Here is a 24,470-nt window from a genome sequence, read left to right on the forward strand (position 1 = left end):
TGTATTTACGTTAACTGTCAGCATAAATGCTTATCAGGAAAAATATTGTCTGAAGTAAAATAAAAGTACCTTCTATTGAAAATCTGCCTGAAATTTATTGGGGGGTGTGCTATCATAATTGTGTTTGCTGGTGGAATATTAATTTCCATTTAACACAGCTAAAAATAGCTGTTCAGTTAACACATGTTAATTACAGTTTGGCCAGATTTAACTCTGTATACACAAAAATGTACCCTAAAACTTCTTGAAAAATGATAATATAGTGTATAATTAATAAAGATTTAATCATGCAAAAATTCTCACATTGGAAGAAACTCTAGGCATATCTCTAAGGAGTAAATACTTCAACATCTACAAAACTTCCAATTGTAATGTCGATATAACTTAACTGTTGATAGTAGCAAAATATTTTTTCAAAGGAGCAACATACTGTGGATGCTGGAAATCTGAAGTAAAAATAGAAAATGTAGAGAGTAGGCAAAAGACCATGTTAGGTTGGCAACATGTAACAAGTGGGGTGCCACAGGGATCAGTGCTGGCATCTCAACTTTTTTACCATTTATATAAATGAATTGGATGATGGGATTGAAGGAATGGTTGCCAAATTGCTGATGACACAAAGATAGGTAGGAAAGTATACTGTCAAGAGGGCATAAGGAGGCTACAAACAGATATAAATAGGTTAAAGTGAGTAGGCAAAGATCTGGCAGATGGAGTATAATGTGGGGGAGGTGATGGCATAGTGGTATTGTTGCTGGGCTAACAATCCTGAGCCCCAGCGTAATGCTCTGAGGACCTGGGTTCAAATCCTACCTAGCAGATGATGGAATTAAAAGTCAAATGAAACTATTGCTGATTGTTGTTAAAGACCCATCTAGTTCGCTCATGTCTTTCAGGGAAAGAAATCTGTCATCCTGGTCTGGCCTTCAAGTGACTCCAGACCCACAGTAATGTGGTTGACTTTTGAGTGCCCTCTGAAATGGCCTAGCAAGCCACTCAGCTGTAACAAACTGCTACAAAGTTAGAAAAAAGGAATGAAACCAGGCGAACCACCCGGCATCGACAACAGCAATATCAGTCCTGTCAACCTTGCAACGTTCTCCTTACTAACATCTGGGGACCAGTCCTAAAATTGGGAGAGCTGTCTCACAGACGAGTCAAGCAACAGTCTGACATAGTCACCCTCATGGGTAATGTCCCAAACACAACCATCACCATTCCTGGGTATGTCCTGTCCCACCGGCAGGAGAGGACCAGCAGAGGTGGAGGCACAATGGTTTACAGTCAGGAGGGAGCTGCCCTGGGTGTCCTCAACATCAACTCCAGACCCCATGAAGTCTCATGGCATCAGGTTAAACATGGGCAAGGAAACCTCCTGCTGATTACCACGTACCGCCCTCCCTCACTTGATGAATCAGGGCTCCTCCATGTTGAACATCACTTGGAGGAAGCACTGAAGGTGGCAAGGGTGCAGAATGTACCCTGAGTGGGGGACTTCAATGTCCATCACCAAGAGTGGCTCGGTAGCACCACTGCTGGCCTAATCCTAAATGGCAAAGCTGCTAGACAAGGTTTGCGGCAGGTGATGAGGGAACCAGCAAGAATGAAAAACATACTTGAGATCATTCTCACCAGCCTGCTGCAGATGCATCTGTCCAGGATAGTATCGGTAGGAGTGACCGCTGCACACTCACTGTGGTGGCGAAGTCCCACCTCTATATTGAGGATAGCCTCCATCGTGTTGTCCTGTACACAAAAAGCAGAACAAATCCAACCCGGCCAATTATCACCCCATCAGTCTACACTCCATCATCAGTAATGGAAGGGGTCATCAACAGTGCTATCAAGCAGTACTTGCTTAGCAATAACCTGCTCACTGATGCCGAGTTTGGATTCCGCCAGGACCACTCAGCTCCTGACTTCATTACAGCCTTGGTTCAAACATGGACAAAAGAGCTGAACTCCCGAGGTGAAGTGAGAGTGATTGCACTTGACATCAAGGGAGCACGTGACAGAGTGTGGCATCAAGGAGCCCTAGCAAAACTGGAGTCAATGGGAATCAGGGGGAAACCTCTCCGCTGGTTAGAGTCATACCTAGGACTAAGGAAGATGGCTGTGGTTGCTGGAGCTCAGTCTAACTCAGCTCCAGGACATCACTGCAGGAATTCCTCGTGGTAGTATCCTCGGCCCAGCCATCTTCAGCTGCTTCATCAATGACCTCCTTACCATCATAAGGTCAGAAGTGGGGATGTTCACTTAAGATTGCACAATGTTCAGCACCATTCCTGACTCCTCAGATACTGAAGCAGTCTACTTCCAAATGCAGCAAGACCTGGAAAATATCAGAGCTTCGGCTGACAAGTGGCAAGTAACATTCACACCACACAAATGTCAGGCAATGACTATCTCCAACAAGAAAGAATCCAGCCATCACCCCTTGATGTTCAATGGCATTACAATCACTGAATCCCCCACTATCAAGATCCTGGAGGTTACCATTGACCGGAAATTGAACTGGAGTAGCCGTATTAGTACTGTGGCTACAAGAGCAGGTCAGAGGCTAGGAATAATGCCCCTGTGGGTGTATCCACACCATATGGACTGCAGCGGTTCAAGAAGGCAGCTCACCATCACCTTCTCAAGGGAAACTAGGCATGGGCAATAAATGCTGGCCCAGCCAGCGAAGACCACGCCCCATGAATGAACAAAAAAATAGTAAACTACCACCATGCTAAATGGAATAGGTTTCGAACAGATCTAGCAATTCAAGACTGGGCATCCAGGAAGCGCTGTGGGACACCAGCAGCAGCAGAATTATAATCAAACACAATCTGTAACCTCATGGCCCGGTATATCCCCCACTCTCCCATTTCCATCAAGCCATGGGATCAACCCTGGTTCAATGAAAGTGCAGGAGTGAATTCCGGGAGCAGCACCAGGCATACCTAAAAATGAGGTGTCAACCTGGTGAAGTTACAACACAGGACTACTTGCATGCTAAATAGCATAATCGTCAAGCGATAGGGCTAAGCGATCCCACAACCAATGGATCAGATCTAAGCTCTGCCACACCCAGCCATGAAAGGTGGTGGACAAATAAACAATTCACTGGAGGAGGAGGCTCCACAATTATCCCCATCCTCAATGATGGAGGAGCCCAGCACATCAGTGCAAAAGATAAGGCTGAAGCATTTGCTACAATCATCAGCCAGAAGTGCCGAGCGGATGATCCATCTCAGCATCCTCCGGGAGTCCCCAGCCTCACAGATACCAGTTTCAGCCAATTCAATTCACTCCACATGATATCAAGAAATGGCTGAAGGCACTGGATAGTGTAAAGGCTACGGACCCTGACAATATTCCAGCAATAGTACTGAAGACTTGTGCTCCAGAACTTGCCGCACTCCTAGCCAAGCTGTTCTAGTACAGCTGCAACACTGGCATCTACCCAGCTATGTGGAAAATTGCCAAAGTATATCCTGTACACAAAAAGCAGGACAAATCCAACTCGGCCAATTACCGCCCCATCAGTCTACTCTCCATCATCAGTAAAGTAATGGAAGGGGCTATCAACAGTGCTATCAAGTGGGACTTGCTTAGCAAGAGCCTGCTCACTGATGCCCAGTTTGGCTTTCACCAAAGCCACTCAGCTCCTGACCACATTACAGCCTTGGTTCAAACATGGACCAAAGAGCTGAACTCCCAAGGTGAAGTGAGAGTGACTGCATTTGACATCAAGGCAGCATTTGACTGAGTGTGGCATCAAGGAGCCCTCGCAAAATTGGAGTCAATGGGAATCAGGGGGAAATATCTCAACTGGTTGGAGTCATACCTAGGAAAAAGGAAGGTGGTTGTGGTTGTTGGAAGCCAGGGTTCTCAGCTCCAGGACATCACTGCAGGAATTCCTCAGTGTAGTGTCCTCAGCCCAACCATCTTCAGCTGCTCCATCAATGGCCTTTCTTCCATCTTAAAGTCAGAAATGAGGCGAATTTTTTTCACTCAGAGCGTCGTGAGTCTTTGGAACTGTCTTCCTGGGAAGGTCGTGGAAGCTGAGTCTTTGAATATTTTTAAGGCAGAGGTGGATAGATTCTTGGTAGGCAAGGGGGTTAACAGCGGTAGGTTGAATGCAGATTTGAGGTTACTATCAGACCTTATTAAATTACAGAGCAGGCTCAAGGAGCTGAATGGCCTACTCCTGCTCCTTGTTCGTATGTTCAAAATATTTTGCTTCTCCCTTTACTGCGGCTGCTGAGTATTTCCAGCATTTTCAGAATTTATATTAAAAAAGGATTGTCTTTGTTTATTCAAGAGTATCTATGGCTCAGAACTTCTCATATTCCACTTTTAGATATTTACGATTAGAATTGCACATATATTTTGCACATCGTATGAAAAAGCAGTATCGATATTTGGAAAGCTAAACAGGTCCATCAAGAACCTAAGAAGTAAGGAAATTCTAACAAAATTATGTATTTAGCACATTTACAAAATCTCCAACAACATCTGGATAACCATTCAAACATACTGAAAAACCTACTATCTCATTGTCATCTGCTGGACTTGTTGTTCCAGGACTTGAACTATAACTTAAAGTCCAATTTTTTGATTAGCCAATAGTTAAGTCATTCTACTCACTAAAGTAGAATTACAAAATATTTTCCATGTCTAATATTACACTTGTTCTTTATTATACAATAACTGTTCCACAGATTAATTCTCAATTACCCAAACTTCCTATCTGCTTTGGAATGGCTGCATCCAATGCTGATCAGTTAGAAAACTGCACACTTACCTAGTTTAAAAAGTTTAAGTGCTGATGTAGCATCCTGAAGAATTCCCTCAGCTCAGGAATCTACACAGAGACCTGTGAAGAGGATCATCGCAGAAGACACAGCCTGTGGTATGAGGGTGTTCACATAACAAGCCTCTAGGCCTCTTAGTGTGACACCAAACAACATTCTAACATGGTGGCAGCAAGTAAAAGACCCCAAAAATCCTAAGACATGAAACGGTAAAGAAACTGCAGTCTGACCTGAGCAAAGTGCACCTAATTTGAAGACGCAGCTGAAGATCGCCTAAGAAAGCAACATTGCAGCCATGGAGGCTGAAGGGCAGAAGAAAGGTCCACTGGGCAGCTGAAAAGATGTCCAGCAGAGCACGTGGAGGTTCAAAGCCAAACCTGATCGAACGCAGAATCAAAGGGCCTAGCCAGATCATATAAAGGATGAGCAACTTCACTAAAAGGCTGAAGTAACCTTTAATTATGTAATAATCAGAGCAGTAATCAGGCAGGGCATACCGATTGTTTAATGTGCACAGCTGGAAGAATGCCGCTGTCGGGTCCGGAGATGGTGCCACATCACATGACGGCTGAGCTCAAATGAATGGAAAAAAAATTAAACAGAAGGCAGGGCAAAAAATTACTTTCAAATCAATTTTCCAAGCTCAGAGAAGCAAATTGCTGGCCAAAACTGTTGGTTTAAAAGATTTCCTGCAGAATCACAAAGTTTTAAAAATGGCTCCGAGATTACAATGGTAGCCCACCAAAACCTGGTAAGCACGAAAGAAGAGGAAAAACAATTACTGCAGCACCATCTTGAAAAAAAATTAAAGCTGTACTCCACTGTTCTGAAAAACAGCCCTGTAAGTTAAAACGACCAGACTAATTTGAGCTCATGCAAGGCCAAAACCAGATGCAAAATTGGATGCCGTAGAGAAGAAAATGTTTAGATTACAGAAGTACATCAAGATTAAGTAGGAAATCAGAGGGTGTGCAAGATGATACATTCTTGTACTTATTTGGTAAAAATGCAGGCAACACAATCACAAAACAAGGTATAGATGAATTCACAATTACATTTGGTGAGGTATTAAAAGCCTTTCAAAATTATTTTAAATCCAAGTTGTGGAGAGTGCAGACCTGAAAAAAGGTATAGAACACCTCCAGTAAAGCACCAAAAGGGCAGGAGACCCCAGAGCAACAGAGACAGTATCGAAGCAAGACACTAGATCACCACAGACCATGCCAGCGCAATTAAGTTCATGAGTCAAAGAGTTTAGTGCAGAGCAAAGAAAAGGCTGAATTGCAGGCTTAAACATAGAACTTCTTGAAAATGCTGACACAGTACCCAAACTGCAATAGCACATGGTAAAATGGAGCGAGCAGATGGCTGTGAATGAAGGAAAGTTATCTGATGTAACCCAAAAGCATAAAAACCTGCATAAAGAAAATGAGGCTATTCTGCAGAAAAATGCTCGTGTCAAAGCTGAGTTGGAAGAACTCAACCAAAAGTATAGCCGGGCACAATAGCCAGCAGAAAAGGCACTCAAAAAAAGTCACTGCCCTGAAAGGGTCTTTGATGAATCAATATGTGGCCCTGGGAAAACGTGAGGAGTTTTAAAAAAATGTTGAATACAACTTCAGAAAATGCTGCATTGGAACTAGCAGTAGTGGCAAAGCAATGCACTGATGTTCAGCATGAGTTGGCAAGAGGCCAAAAAGAAAATAAACAGTTGAAAGAATCACTAATCATCCTTCAAGATCAAATGCAAAAGGAGCACGAAGAAATGAAGGCTGCCTTGAACAGCAGAATGGAAGAGCAACAGAACAAAGTCAAGGTAACTCTGTTGAATTACAAGAAAACTCAAGGCAGAGCAAGTGAGCTTCACAAAGAAAAGGAAAACTTGTTGAAGGTGCTTTACAAGCTACAAGAATCCCTTGGGTCAAAGTTTGTTCCTCTGGAAGACTATGAAGAGAAGTAAAATTAATTTAATATCACTCTGAATGAAGTGAAGAACCAGTTGGCAGAGGAGACTCAGCAATGTTCAATATTCCAGGAGGAAGACAAGAGTTACAAGAAAGTGACTGCAGGGCTGAAGAAAATAGTTGGGCATTTGGATTAAAACTTGGAAAGACATTATATTTCTAAAGATATGTATGAAGAAATGAAAAGCAAGTTTATTAATGCTATGCTTAAAAAGGATAAGTGTGTGGAAAAATAAATGAGGAAGTATGCAGAGGTCAAACTGCAAAGTGAAAATCTATAGGAGGAAAAGGAAAAGATGAAGGATTCTTGTTAGGGGAGCAACAAAAAGTAGAAAACTTGCAGCTCCAATTCAACAGTCAGAAAAAGAGTTCTCCACCATTTTTGCAGCATATGCAAAGGAGAGAGAAGATGAACATGAATATTGTTAGGCTGACGACCAGCTGAATGGAAAAGAGGAGGCATTGAAAGGAAGAGCCATAGAGCTTTTCAAGCTGTGAGTGAATACTGAAGCCATGAGTAGCACAATTACAGAACTGAAACAGCTTAAGACTTTGTCGGTGACAGACCTGGCCAGCTGTGAAACCAAAATGAAGAACAAGGGCAAAGCACTTCTGTGGACGGAAAAAGAATAACTTGGTAGTTTGTCAGTTCTACAGTTCTCGTCCACCTTTTAAGAGAATTTACATCTTACTCTAAAAAATTTTAAGTCACACATTGCGGGATAAGGCCCTCACTCCAGCAAAAATGCTAGGAATGTAGGCTAGCATACCCCAGCCACTGTTCGCAACAGGGAAAGTACAGATGGTACCCAACTAGCCTGTGCTTGCAAAACTCAAAACCCAGTGTCCAACATTAGATGTGATTCCGTATTGGACAACATTTGCTAAATAATCCTCGGTGTGCTAAGAATTATGCTGACAACTGATTTAAGGTTGTCAGTCGGGCTCACAGTGTGGCGCGTTTGTACAGGAAGCTACATATATTAACACACAAGGCCTTGTTCTTTTCAGATAAAAAGAACATGTACACACATTGTGCCAGTTTCAGCTAAACAAAATAAGTGACAGCCATTCACTGACTCATTCCTCCGGGCAATGACTTGGCCAATCAGGGTCAAGCTGTCTGGTTTAAATTTCAAACAATGCTTGGCAAATAATTTTCAATTACCATCACTATGCATTCTCCATGGCAACACCTCTGCCAATCAGAGCCCACTTGCCAACCAATCAGCATTCTCTTCACATAATGTGTAATTGGTGTTTTCCCTTTATATTGGTATTCTTGCAAAGTGTACTGATGAAATCAAGACAAACAGCTTAGACATGTCTCTTTTATCGGCAATACTTAAGCTCTGTACTACCAAACAACTAATCGTATGGAATGTTGTTTCTGAATTTCTGGAACTCTGCTTGCAGTGTGTAGCAATCAAGGGCTAATAATGTAATTAGTAATGTTAAACTAGCATCCTAAAGCGTTTGTTCAATTATCTTTAGCATTCACACATATATATCCAGAAATCGTGGATAAAACTAGTTAATTGGCTGTGTTTTACACTAGGTCAAAAAAAGTTGCTAATATTTGGATGAGCTATCAGCTGAAGCATGACTAAAGTTTGCAAATAAAAACAGAAAATGCTGGAAAAACTCAGCAGGTCTGGCAGCATCCGTGGAGAGAGAAACAGAATTCACGTTTTGAGTCAGTATGACCCTACTTCAGAACTGCCGAAGTTTTCAAACCTCCTCTCCAACTTCCAACTATTTCCAATTGACATAGTCAATTGGCATTTGCAACACTCGAGCTCAGTCAGCAAATTTACTGCTTGACATAACACTGAGGCTTAAAAACCAGAATATCCTGAGTTTTGTTCCTCATCTATATCAAGTTAACCTTTCTCATTGGGCAAGCTGACATTTTGGTCAGCATCCCAAGGCAAAAAATAAGCTCTTGCTTCTGGTTAATGTTCAGTAACCCCTGATCTAAGCGCTCATATTCATCTGAGATGTTATTATGGTCTGAATGATTGAATAATTCAGAAACATTCTTCGGCCAAGCTTGCAAAAGGACAGCCCACTGGCAAGCTCCTATTATTGCTTGATATAAACTACAACCCATTACAAGCTGTATTCTTCACCAGAGGAGAAATAAGTAGAGAAAGCTGGGGGAAGTATCAGGTGGAAGAAATTGTGAACAGGTTTGTGTACCTTGGCAACGCTGTATGCTTACTGCAATTTAATCTAGATGTGCATAAGATATGCTTAGCAAGCAGGAGTCCATGTCAACAAGACCAATAAGTTCCTGCATAACAAATATTAAAAGCAATACTGTATATTTAAAATGTCAGAGTTATAGATCATCTGGTAGTGAGACATGGGGCGGAATTTTTCATGCCCGCTGGCATCAGACGTGTTTGATGGTATGAGCGGACAATATGGCAAGAAAGCCAAAAATCGCTTTCACAACGTTGTGCAACCAGTTTGCAATCATATGCTCTGCTTGTCAATGGTGGGCCGTGATTCCCACTGTTGGACATCAGGAACCTGATTGTAATATATCTGCATATCATTATGAGCCCAGCTCGACGGACTCATCTCACCATGCTGGATCATTCAAGCACATCGGCGTGATAGCACACCGACATGTTTCACAACAGCACATAAGCAATGTGCACCTGGCGAGCTGCACTTCGCTCAGGGCTTTGAGGTTTGTTTGCCTATCTTGCTTCGGCAGCACTTACAGCCATCAGCGCGAGGCTTCGCAGACAGCACCACATCACTTTTAGAGGGGTTCACAGGCAGCTCTCTGCCTACCAGACCAGCCGTAAGGCAGGGGTGGCTTTTCAATGTCTGCAGGGCTCAGGCTTGCTTGGGGAAGAAGGAGAAGTGGCCTCAGGCAAGGGAAGAGGCTGCACGACATGGATTGTACAGGGGAAGGGGAGTATCCTAGGGTGTGTGTGATCAGTGCAAGTGGCCTCAAGATGGTGAGGGCTGAGGAGGCAGTCTCCAGAGGAGATGAAGCCAGATGGAGATGTGAGAGTGCGTGTGAGAGAGTGAGTCATGATATCCCTTGAGCTGGCTGTGAGTAAGATGCCAATGAATGTGTGATGGGCTTGAGTCTGAGAGTTTATAGTGACGAGATGGTTGCCTTACACTGGCAGCATGGATGAGATCATTCATCCTCTTTTTGCAATGGATGGCCAACCTCTTCTGTGCAGCATTGGCGCTGAATGCTACTGACATTGCCTACCAAGCCTGAGTGGCAATGTTGCTGCCCCTCTTACAGCCAGAGCAGTGCGGGCCTCCACTGCATCCAAAAGACACTTGAGGGATGCGTCACAAAACCTGAGGGCTGCAGTCTTTTTGCCTTTCAGGGTCATGTCTTCTTTGTAGCAGTCCTGGGCTGGAAGCACTGAGAGGTGTGCGCGCACTTTAAATGCGGCGTCCGGCGTGATGAAGCGGCGAGGTGACTGCATAGCAGGCGAATCGGAGACCACCTGCCATCGAAACAGTGTGTTTCTCAGGAATGCATGATTATTGAAGCAGGATTGGGACAATATGGCGTGAAAAGCTGCCATTGTGGACGATGGGTAAAATGTCCTTTTTCCTGCCCACTACTGCACTTAGTGCAAATCTGGGACAATTCCACCCATGGATTTATTGAGAGGATGATAGAATATACTTGTTGATATTGAAAAATAATCTTAAAAAAATTGTTTGACAACTTCACTTGCAGCACAATCTTAAGGAACTGTAGAGAACCGTGATGGAGGTAATGTTTTTCTAAATGTTTTGTCAGCAGAATAAGGCCAGATGTTCCAGATGCTCAACTACTTAACAAAACTTCAAGCTTCAAATTGCAACAAATTATTGGAAGAGCAAAAGTTTTGGCATAGCCTATCAACAGGTGATCTCAACAAGACAGGAAACATCAAAGAATCTGTCAATTACAATCAATATAAAGAGTTGACTTGTATGCAAACTCTGTACTATTTAGTTGTATCTGAAATTGTAAAACGAACTCTTGATGAATTTACAGATGTTACGAGCATCAAGGAATATTGATCCAAAAAGCCTAACTTTTCAAACTAAGATTTAGAAAAACAGAAGTAGAAAATATTTACAGAACCATTAAATCAAGATATTTATGCATCCGCCCACCCACTGTGCAGCCCACATACGGAGGCAATTTAGCCTTCTCAATTACAGTTACAAATACATAAGAGTTACTACACAGAAAAGAAGGCATTTGGCCCAAGCGGTGCCAGTGTTTAACCACCACAAATAAACAATTCTAATCACTTTTGCTCACCCTGTTCAAAAAAATGCGCTGAATTATGATAATGAATTATTCAACTCTTCAAAAAAAAGTTTTACAGCTTGAACATAGAACAATTTGAACATAAGTGTATAATAGCTCCAAAGAGCTATATATTGCTATATAAAGAGCTATAGGCCAGGATTTTCCCCTCGTTGGGCGGGCGCGGCGGGTGGGCCCCAAGTGGTCGCAAAGCCCACGATCGGGCCCCAACATCGATTTCACACTGGCTGGCCAATTAGCAGTCAGCCAGCACGAAACAGGCGCTGTAGCACTCTCTGTGTTTGGGGGTGGTGGGGGGGTGGGGTGGGGTGGGGGGGGGGGCGAGTGCGGAAGTTTGCATATGCGCACAATGAAAGCTCTCTGAAGCACAGAGGTGCCTCAGGGAGCTGAAGACTTAAAAACATAAAAATTAAACATTTGCCACTGTTAAAAACATGTCCCTTTATGTGGCTCTGTTACATGAACCAGGACATGTTATGAATGAAGTTTTAACATTTTTATTTAATTTTTAGCTGCTGTTGGAAACCTAATCCCACCCATGAATGAGGTTTCCTAAAAAATCCAAAGGCCGCTTGGCCTTTTTGTCTGCCTGCCAACCATAAGGTTGGACGGGCAGTGCAAAACTTTCAGTCATTTATTATTTTAATGGCCTTAAAGGCCTGTTAATTGTTGCTGGGCATGCTGCCGACTCCCACTTGCGCCCGCCAGCCAATCTATCACGCAAGTGTTGTATTGTCACTGGACTAGTAATCCAGAGACGCAGGTCTGGAGACCCATGTTCGAATCCCAACATGGCAGATGGTGAAATTTGAATTAAATAAAAACCTAGAATTAAAAGTGACCATGATACCGTTGTCGATTGTTGTAAAAACCCACCTGGTTTACTTATGTCCCACTAGGGAATGAAATCTACCATCTTTATCTGCCTACATATGACTCTGGACCCATAGCAATGTGATTGACTCTTAAATACCCTTTCAAATGGCCTAGCAAGCCACCTCAGTTGTATTAACTGGACATCCATGAGGCACTGTGCACAATCACCAACGGCAAAATTGTTTACAACTACAATCTGTGACCTCATGGTCCAGCATATCCCCCACTCTACCATTACCATCAAGCCAGGGGATCAACCCTGGTTCAATGAAGAGTGCACTAGGTCATATCAGAAGCAACACCAGGCATACCTAAAAATGAGGTGTCAGCTTGGTGAAGCTAAAACACCGACAGGGATATGTGCATGCCAAACAGCATAAGCAACAAGTGATAGACATGGCTAAGCAATTCCACAACCAACAGAAAAGATCCAAGCTCTGCATTCCTGCCATGACATCCAGTCGTGAATGATGTTGGACAATTAAACATCTCATTGGAGGAGGAGGCTCCACAAAAGCCCCGTCCTCAATAATGAGGGAGCCCAGCACATTGGTGCTACAATAATCCTCAGCCAGAAGTGCCGAGTGGATGATCCATCTCGGGCCTCCTCTGGAGGTTCCCAGCATCACAGGTGCCAGTCTCTAGCCAATTTGATTTACTACACATGATTTCAAGAAGGGCCGCAGGTCCTGGATACAGCAAAGGCAATGGGCCCTGACAATATTCCGGCAATAGTACTGAAGACTTGTGCTCCAGAACTTGCCGCACTCCTAGCCAAGCTGTTCCAGTACAGCTACAACACAGGCATCTACCTAGCCATGTGGGAAATTGGTCAGGTACATCCTGTACACAAAAAGCAGGGCAAATCCTCCTCGACCAATTCCTGACCCATCAATCTACTCTCGATCATCTCATCAACAGTGCTATCAAGTGGCACTTGCTTAGCAATAACCTGCTCACTGGCCACTCCGCTCCTGACCTCATTACAATCTTGGTTCAAACATAAACAAAAGAGCTGAACTCCAAAGGCAAGGTGAGAGTAACTGCCTTTAACATCATGGCAGCATTCAACCAAGTAAAGAATCAAGGAGTCTTTGTAAAACTGGAGTCAATAGGAATAGGGGGAAACTCTCAGCTGGTTAGATCATACCTAGCGCAAAGGAAGATAGTTGTGGTTGTTGGAAGTCAATCATCTCAGTCTCAGGGCGTCACTGCAGGAGTTCCTCAGGATAGTGTCCTCAGACCAACCATCTTCAGCTGCTTCATCAATTACCTTTCTTCCATCATAAGGTCAGAAGTGGGGATGTTCACTGATAACTGCACAATGTTCAGCGCCATTCATGGCTCCATGTCTGAATGTAACAACACCTAGACAACATACAAGCTTGGGCAGACAAGTGGCAAGTAACATTTGTGCCACACAAGTGCCAGGTAATGACCATCTCCAACAAGAGAGAATCTAACCATTTCCCCTTTGGCACAAGTCAGGAAATATAGAAACTAGGAGCAGGAGTAGGCCATTTGGCCCTTCAAAACCACTCCGCCATTCATTATGATCACGGCTGATCATCCAACTCAATTGCCTACTCCCGCTTTCTCCCCATATCCTTTGATCCCTTTCGCCCCAAGGGTTATATCTATCTCCTTCTTGAAAACATACAACGTTTTGGCCTCAACTACTTTCTATGGTAATGAATTCCACAGGCTCACCACTCTCTGGGTGAAGAAATTTCTCCTCATCTGAGTCCTAAGTGGTCTCCCCCAAATCCTCAGACTGTGGCCCCTGGTTCTGGGCTCCCCCACCATTGGGAACATCCTTCCTGCATCTACCCTGTCTAGTCCTGTTAGAATTTTATAGGTTTCAATGAGATCCCCCCCCTCATTCTTCTGAACTCCAATGAATATAATCCTAACCAAATCAATCACTCCTCATATGTCAGTCCTGCCATCCTAGGAATCAGTCTGGTAAACCTGTGCTGCACTCCCTCTATAGCAAGTACATCCTTCCTCAGATAAGGAGACCAAAACTGCACACAATATTCCAGGTGTGGCCTCACCAAGGCCCTGTAAAATTGCAGCAAGACATCCCTGCTCCTGTACTCGAATCCTCTGGCTTTGATGGCCAGCATACCATTTGCCTTCTTTACCGCCTGCTGCACCTGCATGCTTACCTTCAGCGACTGGTATACGAGAACACCAGGTCTCATTGCACATTCCCCTCCCTCAATTCATAGCCATTCAGATAATAATTTGCCTTCCTGCTTTTGCTACAAAATGGATAACTTCACATTTATCCACATTATACTGCATCTGCCACGCATTTGCCCACTCACTCAGTTTGTCCAAATCACACTGAAGCATCTCTGCATCCTCCTCACAGCTCACCCTCCCATCCAGCTTTGTGTCATCTACAAATTTGGAGATATTACATTTAGTTCCCTCATCTAAATCATTAATATATATTGTGAATAACTGGGGTCCCAGCACCGATCCCTGCGGTACCCCACTAGTCACTGCCTGCCATTTGGAAAAAAGACCCTTTTATTCCTACTCTGTTTCCTGTCTGCCAACCAGTTTTCTATCCATCTCACTACACTACCCCCAATCCCATGCGCTTTAATTTTACACACCAATCCCATATGTGGGACTTTGTCAAAAGCCTTCTGAAAGTCCAAGAAAACCACATCCACTGGCTCCCCCTCATCAACTCTACTAGTTACATCCTCGAAAAATTCCAGTACATTTGTCAAGCATGATTTCCCGTTCGTAAATCCATGCCGACTCTGTCTGATTCTGCCACCGTTTTTCACGTGCTCAGCTGTTAAATCTTTTACAATGGACTCTAGAATTTTCCCCACTACCGACGTCAGGCTGACTGGTCTATAATTCCTTGTTTTCTCTCTACCTCCTTTTTTAAAAATTGGGGTTACAATAGCTACCCTCCAATCTGTAGGAATTGTTCCAGAGTCTATAGAATCTCGGAAGATGACCACCAGTGCATCCAATATTTCTAGGGCCACTTCCTTAAGTGTTCTGGGATGTAGATTATCAGGCCCTGGGGATTTATTGGCCTTCAATCCCATCAATTTCCCCAACACCATTTTCCTCCTAACACTGATTTCTTACGGTTCCTCCCTCTCACTAACCCTGTATTCCCCAACATTTCTGGTATGTTATTTGTGTCCTCCTTTGTGAAGAAAGAACCAAAGTATGTATTTAGTTGGTTAGCCATTTCTTTGTTCCCCATTATAAATTCCCCTGTTTCTGACTGGAAAAGACCTACATTTGTCTTCACCAATCTTTTTGTCTTCGCATACCTATAGAAACCTTTACAGTCAGTTTTTATGTTCCCCGCAAGCTTACTCTCATACTCTATTTTCCCCTTCTTAATCAATCCTTTGGTCCTCCTTTGCTGAATTCTAAACTGCTCCCAATCCTCAGGCCTGTTGCTTTTTCTGGCCAATTTGTATGCCTCTTCCTTGCATCTAATACTATCTCTAATTTCCCTTGTAAGCCATGGTTTGGCTACCTTTCCTGTTTTGCTTTTGCACCAGGTAGGAATAAACAATTGTTGCAGTTCACCCATGCGCTCTTTGAAATTTTACCATTGCCTATCCACCGTCATCCCTTTAAGTAACATTTCCCAACCCATCATCGCCAACTCGTGCCTCTTATCATCGTAGTTTCCTTTATTAAGATTCAAGACCCTAGTCTCAGAATCAACTACGTCACTCTCCATCTTGATGAAGAATTCTATCATATTATGGTCGCTCATCCCCAAGGGGCCTCGCACAACTAGATTGCCAATTATTCCTTTCTCATTACACAATACCCAGTCTAGGATGGCCTGTTCTCTAGTTGGTTCCTCAATGTATTGGTCCAGAAAAACATCCAGTATACACTCCAGGAATTCCCCTTCTACGGTATTGTTACTAATTTGGTTTGCCCAATCTATATGCACATTAAAGTCATCCATAATTACAGATGATCATTTATTGCATGCATCTCTAATTTCCTGTTTAATGCCATTCCCAACATCACCACTACAGTTTTGGGGTCTATATACAACCCCCACTAACGTTTTTTGCCCCTTAGCGTTTCTCAGCTCTGCCCATACAGATTCCACATCGTCGGAGCTAATATCTTTCCTCATGATTGCGTTAATTTCCTCTTTAACCAGCAATGCAATTCCACCACCTTTTCCCTTTTGTCTGTCCTCCCTAAATACTGAATACCCCTGGATGCTCAATTCCCATCCCTGGTCACCCTGTAGCCATGTCTCCATAATCCCAACTGTATCATACCTGTTTACATCTATTTGCACGGTTAATTCATCCACTTTATTGCGAATGTTCCTCGTGTTAAGGCACAAAGCCTGAAGGCTTGTCTTTTTAACATTACTTGTCCCGTTCCCACTATTTGTCACTGAGGCCCTGTTTGATTCTTGCCCTTGATTTATTTGCCTATCACTTTTGTTATTCCCCTTTCTGTCTTTTGTTCTTGTCCTTGATTTCCCTTCCTCTGACTCCTTGCATAGCTTAAACCATCCCCAATCACTCTAGCAAATATTCCCCCGAGGACATCAGTCCTGGTCCTGCCCAGGTGTAACCCATCCAGTTTGTACTGGTCCCAACTCCTCCAGAACCGGTCCCAATGTCCCAGGAAGCTGAAACCCTCCCCCTCACACCATCTCTTCAGCCACATATTGATCTGATAAATCCTGCTATTCTACTCTATCTAGCACATGGCACTGGTAGTAATCCTGAGATCACTACCTTTCAGGTCCTACTTTTCAACTTACTTCCTAACTCCCTATATTCTGCTTTTAGGACCTCATCCCTTTTTTTACCTGTGTTGTTTGTACCAATGTGTACCACGACCATTGGCTGCTCACCCTCCCCCTTCAGAATGTCCTCTAGCTGCTCTGAGACATCCTTGACCTTAGCACCAGGGAGGTATACCATCCTGGAGTCTCGTTTGCGGCCACAGAAACACCTAACTATTCCTCTTACAACTGAATCCCCTATAACTATTGCATTCCCACACTTTTTACTCCTCCCCTGTGCAGCAGAGCTAACTGCGGCGCAACAAATTTGGCTGTTGCTGCTTTCCCCTGAGAGGCCATTCCCCTCAACAGTATCCAAAGCGGTATATCTGTTTTGCAGGGGAATAGTCACAGGAGATTCCTGCACTGCCTGCCTAGTCCTCTTGCTCTGCCTGGTGGTCACCCATTCCCTTCCTGCCTGTGGACTCTTAGCCTGCGGAGTGACCACCTCTCTATACGTGCTATCCACAGTCCTCTCCACCTCGCGGATGCTCCACAGTGTCCCCAGCCGCCACTCCATCTCTGAAACCCAGGCTTCCAGGAGCTGCAGCTGGAGACACTTCCCGCAAACATGCTGGCCCAGGGCATTGGAAATGTTCCTAGCTTCCCACATAGAGCAGGAGGAGCACACCATGGCTTTGAGTTCTCCTGCCATGACTTACCTCTTCAAATTAAATTAAACCTTTTGAAAGATACTTAATATCAAATAATATCAATTACTCTGGGGCCCTTCTTCCCTGCTCCTCATTGTTACAGAATATAGCCCTTATAAACGATTTACCACAAAATAAGACCTTAAAATCTAGCAATAAAATTAGTAAATGCTTACCAGGCCATACTCATGGTACTCAAAGGATCGCCTCATTCCCTCCTCACCGAATTCCCTCAGTCACCCCTGCTCTCCCAGCTCCTTTTCAACTCCCGGCTCCTCTCGTGCTTCTTCTAAACTCCCAATTCCTCTCACGCTTCTCTTCAACTCCCGGCTCCCTCGCGCTTCTCTTCAACTCCTGGCTCCTCTTCAGCTTCCAAACTCTCTCGCGCTTCTCTTCAACACCCGGCTCCTCTCATATTTCTCTTCAACTCCCGGCTCCTCCCGCGCTCCTTTTCAGCTAGAAATAGTGTGATGAAATACCCTCCACTTGCCTGGATGAGTGCAGCCCCAACAATATTCAAGAAGCTTGATACCATCCAGGGTGAAGCAGCCCGCTTGATTGGCACCCCATCACTCTCTCCACCACCAACACACAGTGGCAGCAGTGTGTGCCATCTACAAGATGCACTGCAGGAATTCACCAAGACTTCTTGGACAGCACCTTCCAAACCCACAACCACTGAGGAAAGGGCAGGGGGGTGGCTGTCATCAGGCCCATCCTTCTCGATAGCAGGTTCCTTGATCAGGCCCTGACAGCCTTAGAATGAGGTTCCCCAACAACAACACCCTCATCCCACACCCACTCTCCCCCTACCCCACTGACGCCACCACTAGGCCGCAAGCAAGTACAATAGGGTTTGCTTGTCAGTCTCCACTCATGGTAGGTCCCCTGCCTGCCACTGGTTGAATACCAGCAGCTGCAGTGAGATGAGGCCCTTAAGTAGGCACTAACTGACGAATTAGGAACCTCAATTGCCGCCTGGGCAGGGAAGCAGCTCACAAGTCATCCAGCCCTGGACTTGATTGAGTGGGGAGGCATGTAGGCAGTGGAGTCCCCACTGCACACTCTCCTGTCCAATCAAATGGCAGCCCCAGCCTCAGAGCTTGCCTTCAGGGGTAAACATTAAATTCTGACTCTGGAGTCATAACAATACAAGAGACCGCCATTTGGTACATCGAGTCCATGGTACATAACATAGCGATCAAAGGAGCCATATTATGTTCCTGGAAGATGAGCAACCACAAGCTGTCGCATAAAAGGACAAGGAGGGGGAAGAGGATAATGCTAAGAGGCTCATAGAAAGCTCAGTCACCACTGCAGAAAGCAGAATATATGCAAGATTCCCTCCCTGAACAGATCTTTCCTCCAGTTCTACCTTTAACTTCAATTGGATATTTTCATATAAACAGGCATTCTTTAGTGATACTCTTTATGTGGAAGTTTTTAATTCCAAATGTAAGCAGTAGTTATGAAGTCCGAGATGATTTTTGCATCTGTATTGAAATTAATGGTAAAGCTGTGTTGTGTGTTTAGTATGACGCACATCTATGCTACTCCTGTGATAGCTAACCAAGTGTGAGGTGATATTTCTTACTCACCTAAAAGGAAGAAGAAAGCATGCAGCTTTCTGAGAATCCTGAGAATCCTGAGAACCCACTGCAAATTGTCTTACAATTCAACTAGCCACTTACCTTGATATATAGTGTAGTGGTTATGATACTAGGCTAATAATCCAGAGGCCTGGAATGAGAGTTCAAATCACATGATGGTTTGAAAAATTGAATATAGCTTCAAAAAAACTTTAAAATTCCTGATATGAGCCCGAGGAGCTGCAGAATCATTGTAAAAGCCCACATGGTACATCCAATCTGGCCTATATGCAATTCCAGTTCTGTAAGTAGCAACTTGAAGCCCCCTCATATTACCTACTATAAACTCCCTTGCTCTGAAAATTTGGGGTTATACTTATAATCATCCAGGTTTTTCCACAGAAATTGTAAATTCCATATCAAGTGGCTGTTTAGCTTTTAGGTTTTTGCAAGGTTTCCGATTGCCTATTCAGTTGGATGTCAGTTTTAGGTCACCTAATGCACCAAGCTCACCAGAAAGCACACAAAGTCAATTTATGCATTTCAGCTACTTTACAAAAAAGGGCATAAAATTTAGTTCATCTTTCATTATTCTTTCATGAAATGTGGACATCACTGGCAAGGCCAGCATTTGTTGCTCATCCCTAATTACCCTTGAAGTGATTGGCTTGCTAGGCCATTTCAAAGGGCAGTTATGGTCTGTGGGTCTGGAGTCATGCGTCGGTCAGGCCAGTTAAGGACAGCAGATTTCATTCCCTAAAAGGATATTAGTGAATGATATAGGTTTTTACAACAATCAATGATAATTTCATGGCACCATGACTGAGACTAGCTTTCAATTCCATATTTAATTGATTGAATTTGAATTCCACCAATTGCCATGATGGGATTTTTTTTTTTTATATTCGTTCCTGGTTTGTTGGCATTGCTAGCTAGGCCAACATTTATTACCCCTCCCTAATTGCCCTTGAGAAAGTGGTGGTGTGCTGTCTTCTTGAACCCCTACAGTCCATGTGTTGTAGAAACACCCACAGTGCTGTTAGGGAGTTCCAGGATTTTGACCCAGCAACAGTGAAGGAACAGCGATATAATTCCAAGTCAGGATAGTGTGCAGCTTGGAGGGGAACTTGTAGATGGTGGTGTTCCAAGTATCTGCTACCTTTGTCCTTCTAGTCTAGGTCACAGGTTTGGAAGGTGCTGTCGAAGAAGCCTTTGTAAGTTTCTGCAGTGCATCTTCTAGATGGCACACACTGCTGCCACTGTGCTTTGGTGGTGGAGGGGGTGATTGTTTAAGGTGGCAGATTGAGTGCCAATCGAGCAGGCTGCTTTGTCCTGAATGGTGTCGCACTTCTTGAGTGTTGTTGGAGCTGTACTCATCCAGGCAAGTGGAGAGTATTCCATTACACTACTGGCTTCTGTTATTCTCCATAGAATTCCCAGCCTCTGACCTGCTCTTGTAACACAGGCCTGAATTTTCCCGTCGGCGATTTGGGGGCAGAGTCCGCTCGCCGACGGGAAATGACACGGGATGACATCAGGAGGAACCCCCGACATCATCCCGGTCCATTTAAATATTGAGGAAGGCAGGGGGACAGCAAAATCAACTGTCCACCCGCCGACCTGTCAATGGCCAATTAAGGCCATTTACAGGATAATTAAGGTAGTTAAATGCCCTGCCCGTCCAACCTTAAGGCTGGCGGGCAGGCCAGGAGCCCCAGCGGGCTTCTGATAATACATGAAACCTCATCCACTGGCGGGATAATAAAGTTTATGTGCTTCTTATTAGCATGTCCCATCTCGTGTGACATTGTCACATGAGGGGGACATGTTAATAATTTTTATATTTTTCTATTTTTAAAGTTTTTTAGAATGTCAGTAATATCCCTGAGTCAGCACTTAGTCTCCATATAGTTCTGCAATCTGTCAGAAACGAAGTTCACCAACTTCTGTGTTCCCTAGTTGTGAAGAAGTTTTTTTTTTAAATGTTGCTCAGGATATGGGTGATGCAAAGAAGGTAGGACTTATTGCTCATCACTTGCTGTCAGAGGGGTAGTGATGCAGTTTTCCTTGGACCACTTACACAATAATGTTAGGTACAGAATTCCAGAATATTGCCCCAGCAACGATAAAGGAACCCCGACATATGTCCAAGTCAAAACCATAGAGCAGATGATATTCCCATGACACTTCTGCTTTTGTTCTTCTAAGCAGTGGAGATGAGTGCCTCCTCTTTCACTTTATTCTAAAACATTTTCTCAGCATTGAAACAAGATTTAAAAATTTATCATATGCCTTCATATTTGCAAAATATTAATGTACAAATGGAAAAAATATGTGTCCATTTGTTAAGTCTACAGAAAGGTTATTTAATTTATTACAAGAAAGAATGACTCACATGCATATAACTCCTTTCATGTCTTCTGAACACCCCAAGTGGTGCACAGCCAATTAATTACTTTTGAAATAGTCACTGCTGTTTTGTAGGCAAGCACACTGCCAATATATACACAGTTAAATTGCACAAACAGCATTGAGATGAATGACCAGCTAATTTGTTTTTGTGATGTTAGTTGAGGGATGAGGGATTTCCAGGGCATTGAGTAACGTTTCAACAGTTCTTCAAAGTTTTGCAATAGGATTTTCTGGTATTTAATTCAACAGACATCGGACAGGATTTTACGGCCCCTGCTGCCTGGTGGGTTCCTGCCGAATTGAATGGAGATTTAAACATCTCGTCGCATCCGCCAGGGGGAGACACACCGTGGCAGGGCTTTAAAATGCTGTCCATTATATCCTCAGTAATACATTTAAGGGTCAGTCTAAATCTCACGCTCAAATTTTGCAGTGGTCTTGAACCCATAACCTTCTAATACAGAGGCATGGATATTACCACTGAACCAGATAGAGGCTAAGGCTGATTAGAATGGAATCTAAATCAGTAGAGGTGATTTGAGACTCTAGTGGGACACAACAATATACTTTCATTTCTGTGATGGATTCCAACTGTCAGAGGGAGAAGACTTTAATCCTATTTACTGTAAGGGTCTGAAGTGAATGAGTTTAGAGGTTTCAATCTAGTTCTCAGTGGGTGTCAGTTTACTATGCAAAGCTACTCATAATTCAGACCGGTCTCATTCCAAGAAATACAAGGATGGCTGTTGTGGGAAAATAACAATTTGTACAGCTAAAATAAGATAAAGGCAGGGAACATTTTTTTGGAATAAATAAATAGCTTTATTCTGCATCTGCCTTAGACACAATCTAATCTATGCTTAACATCAGAAGCAGCACTGTCACATCTCACATAGTTGAGTGCAGATATGTTTCAATAATAATTATAATTAAATAATATTCAATACGACACACCCTATTAACTCTCAAGCAACCTTGCAGAAGCACTCAGATCTAAATTTTATTTCCAAATTCTGAAATTTGAGAAAAAAATCTGATGCTTATGCTTATATTTTTTCATAAACCTCTTCAGCAGAAACATACATGAAGTCCAGAAAGACAGGGTTGATCAGATAAAGACCTGGAAAATTATGTGTGCAGTATTAGCATATGAACAATCTATAAGAAATTGGCTTGCTATTTTAATAGAGCCATTGATCCACTTAAAAATAATTTCAATTATTTTGAAATAAGTTAACACCTTAGTTTAATTAAATTAAATTAATATAAAAGCATAAGCGTGATTTACGATATAATGAATCAACTGCAGGTCAGAGTTTGGGTATTTTCTGGTGAGTGACTCGGCACATGACTCCCAAGCTTGTCCACCATCTGCAAGGCAAAAATCAGGAGTGAGATGGAACCCTGCCCGGCTGAGTGCAGTTTCATAACTCAAGAAGCTCAGCATCAATCGGGGCAAAGCAACTATTTGATCAGCACTCCACCCACCACCTTAAACATTGACTCCCTCCACCACAAGTGCAGAGTGGCTGTAAGGTGTACTATTTACAAGATGCACTATAGCAATTCACCAATGTTTCTGAGACAGCACCTCCCAAATCTGCGATCTCCACCACCAATAAGGACAAAGGCAGCAGGCACATGGGAAGACCACCACCTGCAAGTTCCCCTCCAAGTCACACACCATCCTGACTTGGAAATAGATCATTGTGTTTTCGTGATAATCCTGGCACTTGCTACATAACAGCACCATGGGAGTACCTTCACCACATGGACTTGCAGTGGTTCATGAAAGCATCTCACCACCACTTTCTCAAGAGGAATTAGATTCTAGTAATAGAGACTAGCCTCAACAGTAAAACACACATCCCTCAAGTGAATTAAAACAACTATGAATTGCAGTAAGTGCAATAGCAGGTGTGAAAAGCGTTTTACCTGCCGGCTGCAATGACGGGTTTTTGCGCCAAATCGTCTGCTTGCCACCTCATTAATTATGCAGCCACAGGAAACATGCTGCCTTGCTGGTGGGCGACCTCTGAATCGTCTGCCACGCTGTTACCTCACTGTTTCTTCACTCCGGGTGCCATGTCTAAACTACAGGTGGGCACACAGTTCTCGATGTTTGCAGCCCTGGACCTCTCTAGTGAAGACATGGCCCCGAAAGCCAAGAAGAGTTCAGTGAGAGTGCCTTTTTGAAGCCTTCCCTGATGTCCTCCAGGAGGTCCAGCAATCTCACTACTCCAGCTTAAGGGAGGTGGTGGCAGTGGTGGTCAATGCCAAAGCTGCACAGAAGAGGTTAGCCATCCAGTGCAGAAAGAGGATGAATGCTCTCATCCATGCTGCAAAGGTAAGACAACCATCTTATCACTCTAAACACACATACTCACAAGCCCATCACATATTCACTGGCATCTCACTCACTGCCAGCTCAAGGGACATCACCACTCACTCTCACGCACACCCTCACACCTCCATCTGGCTTCATCTCCTCTGAAGACTGCCTCCTCAGCCCTGACCATCTTGCACATATCAACAGGTACCACCACACACCCCCCCACCTCCAACACACACCCCAGGATGCTCCCCTTCCCAGTACAGACCTTGCCCTGCAGCCTCTTCCCTTTGCCTGAGGCCACTTCTCCCCCTTCTCCACGCAAGCCCAAGCCCTGCAGCCACTGGAATGCCACCCCCACTTTATGGCTGGTCTGGTGGGTAGAGACCTGCCCATGAGCCCTAAGAGTGATGTGGTGCTGCCTGCAAAGCCTAGCGCTGATGACTGCGAATGCTGCCTGAAGCAAGGTTGGCAAACAAACCTTGAAGTTCTGAGCAAATTGCAGCTCACGAGGTGCACATTATTTATGTTTAGTTGTGAAACATGTCGGTGTCATGCCCAGGTGACCCAGTGTGGGGTATGATTCCGGTGAGCAGAGTTATAATGAGATGGTAAAGTATTGAAATTAGGTTGCCAACGTGCAATGGCAGAAAACACGGCCCTCATTGACGGGCAGAGCAGACAATTGCAAACTGGTTTCAT

At 43.8% G+C, this 24,470-nt stretch overlaps 1 protein-coding gene across 2 annotated transcripts in view; it reads right to left on the bottom strand.

The window, feature by feature from the left end:
* lama2 (laminin, alpha 2) overlaps positions 1 to 24,470 on the bottom strand; it is a 588,604-nt gene that overhangs the window by 535,765 nt on the left and 28,369 nt on the right. The window lies entirely within an intron of this gene.

Source organism: Carcharodon carcharias, chromosome 5, assembly GCF_017639515.1.
Source record: "Carcharodon carcharias isolate sCarCar2 chromosome 5, sCarCar2.pri, whole genome shotgun sequence".
NCBI classification, from domain to species: Eukaryota; Metazoa; Chordata; class Chondrichthyes; order Lamniformes; family Lamnidae; genus Carcharodon; species Carcharodon carcharias.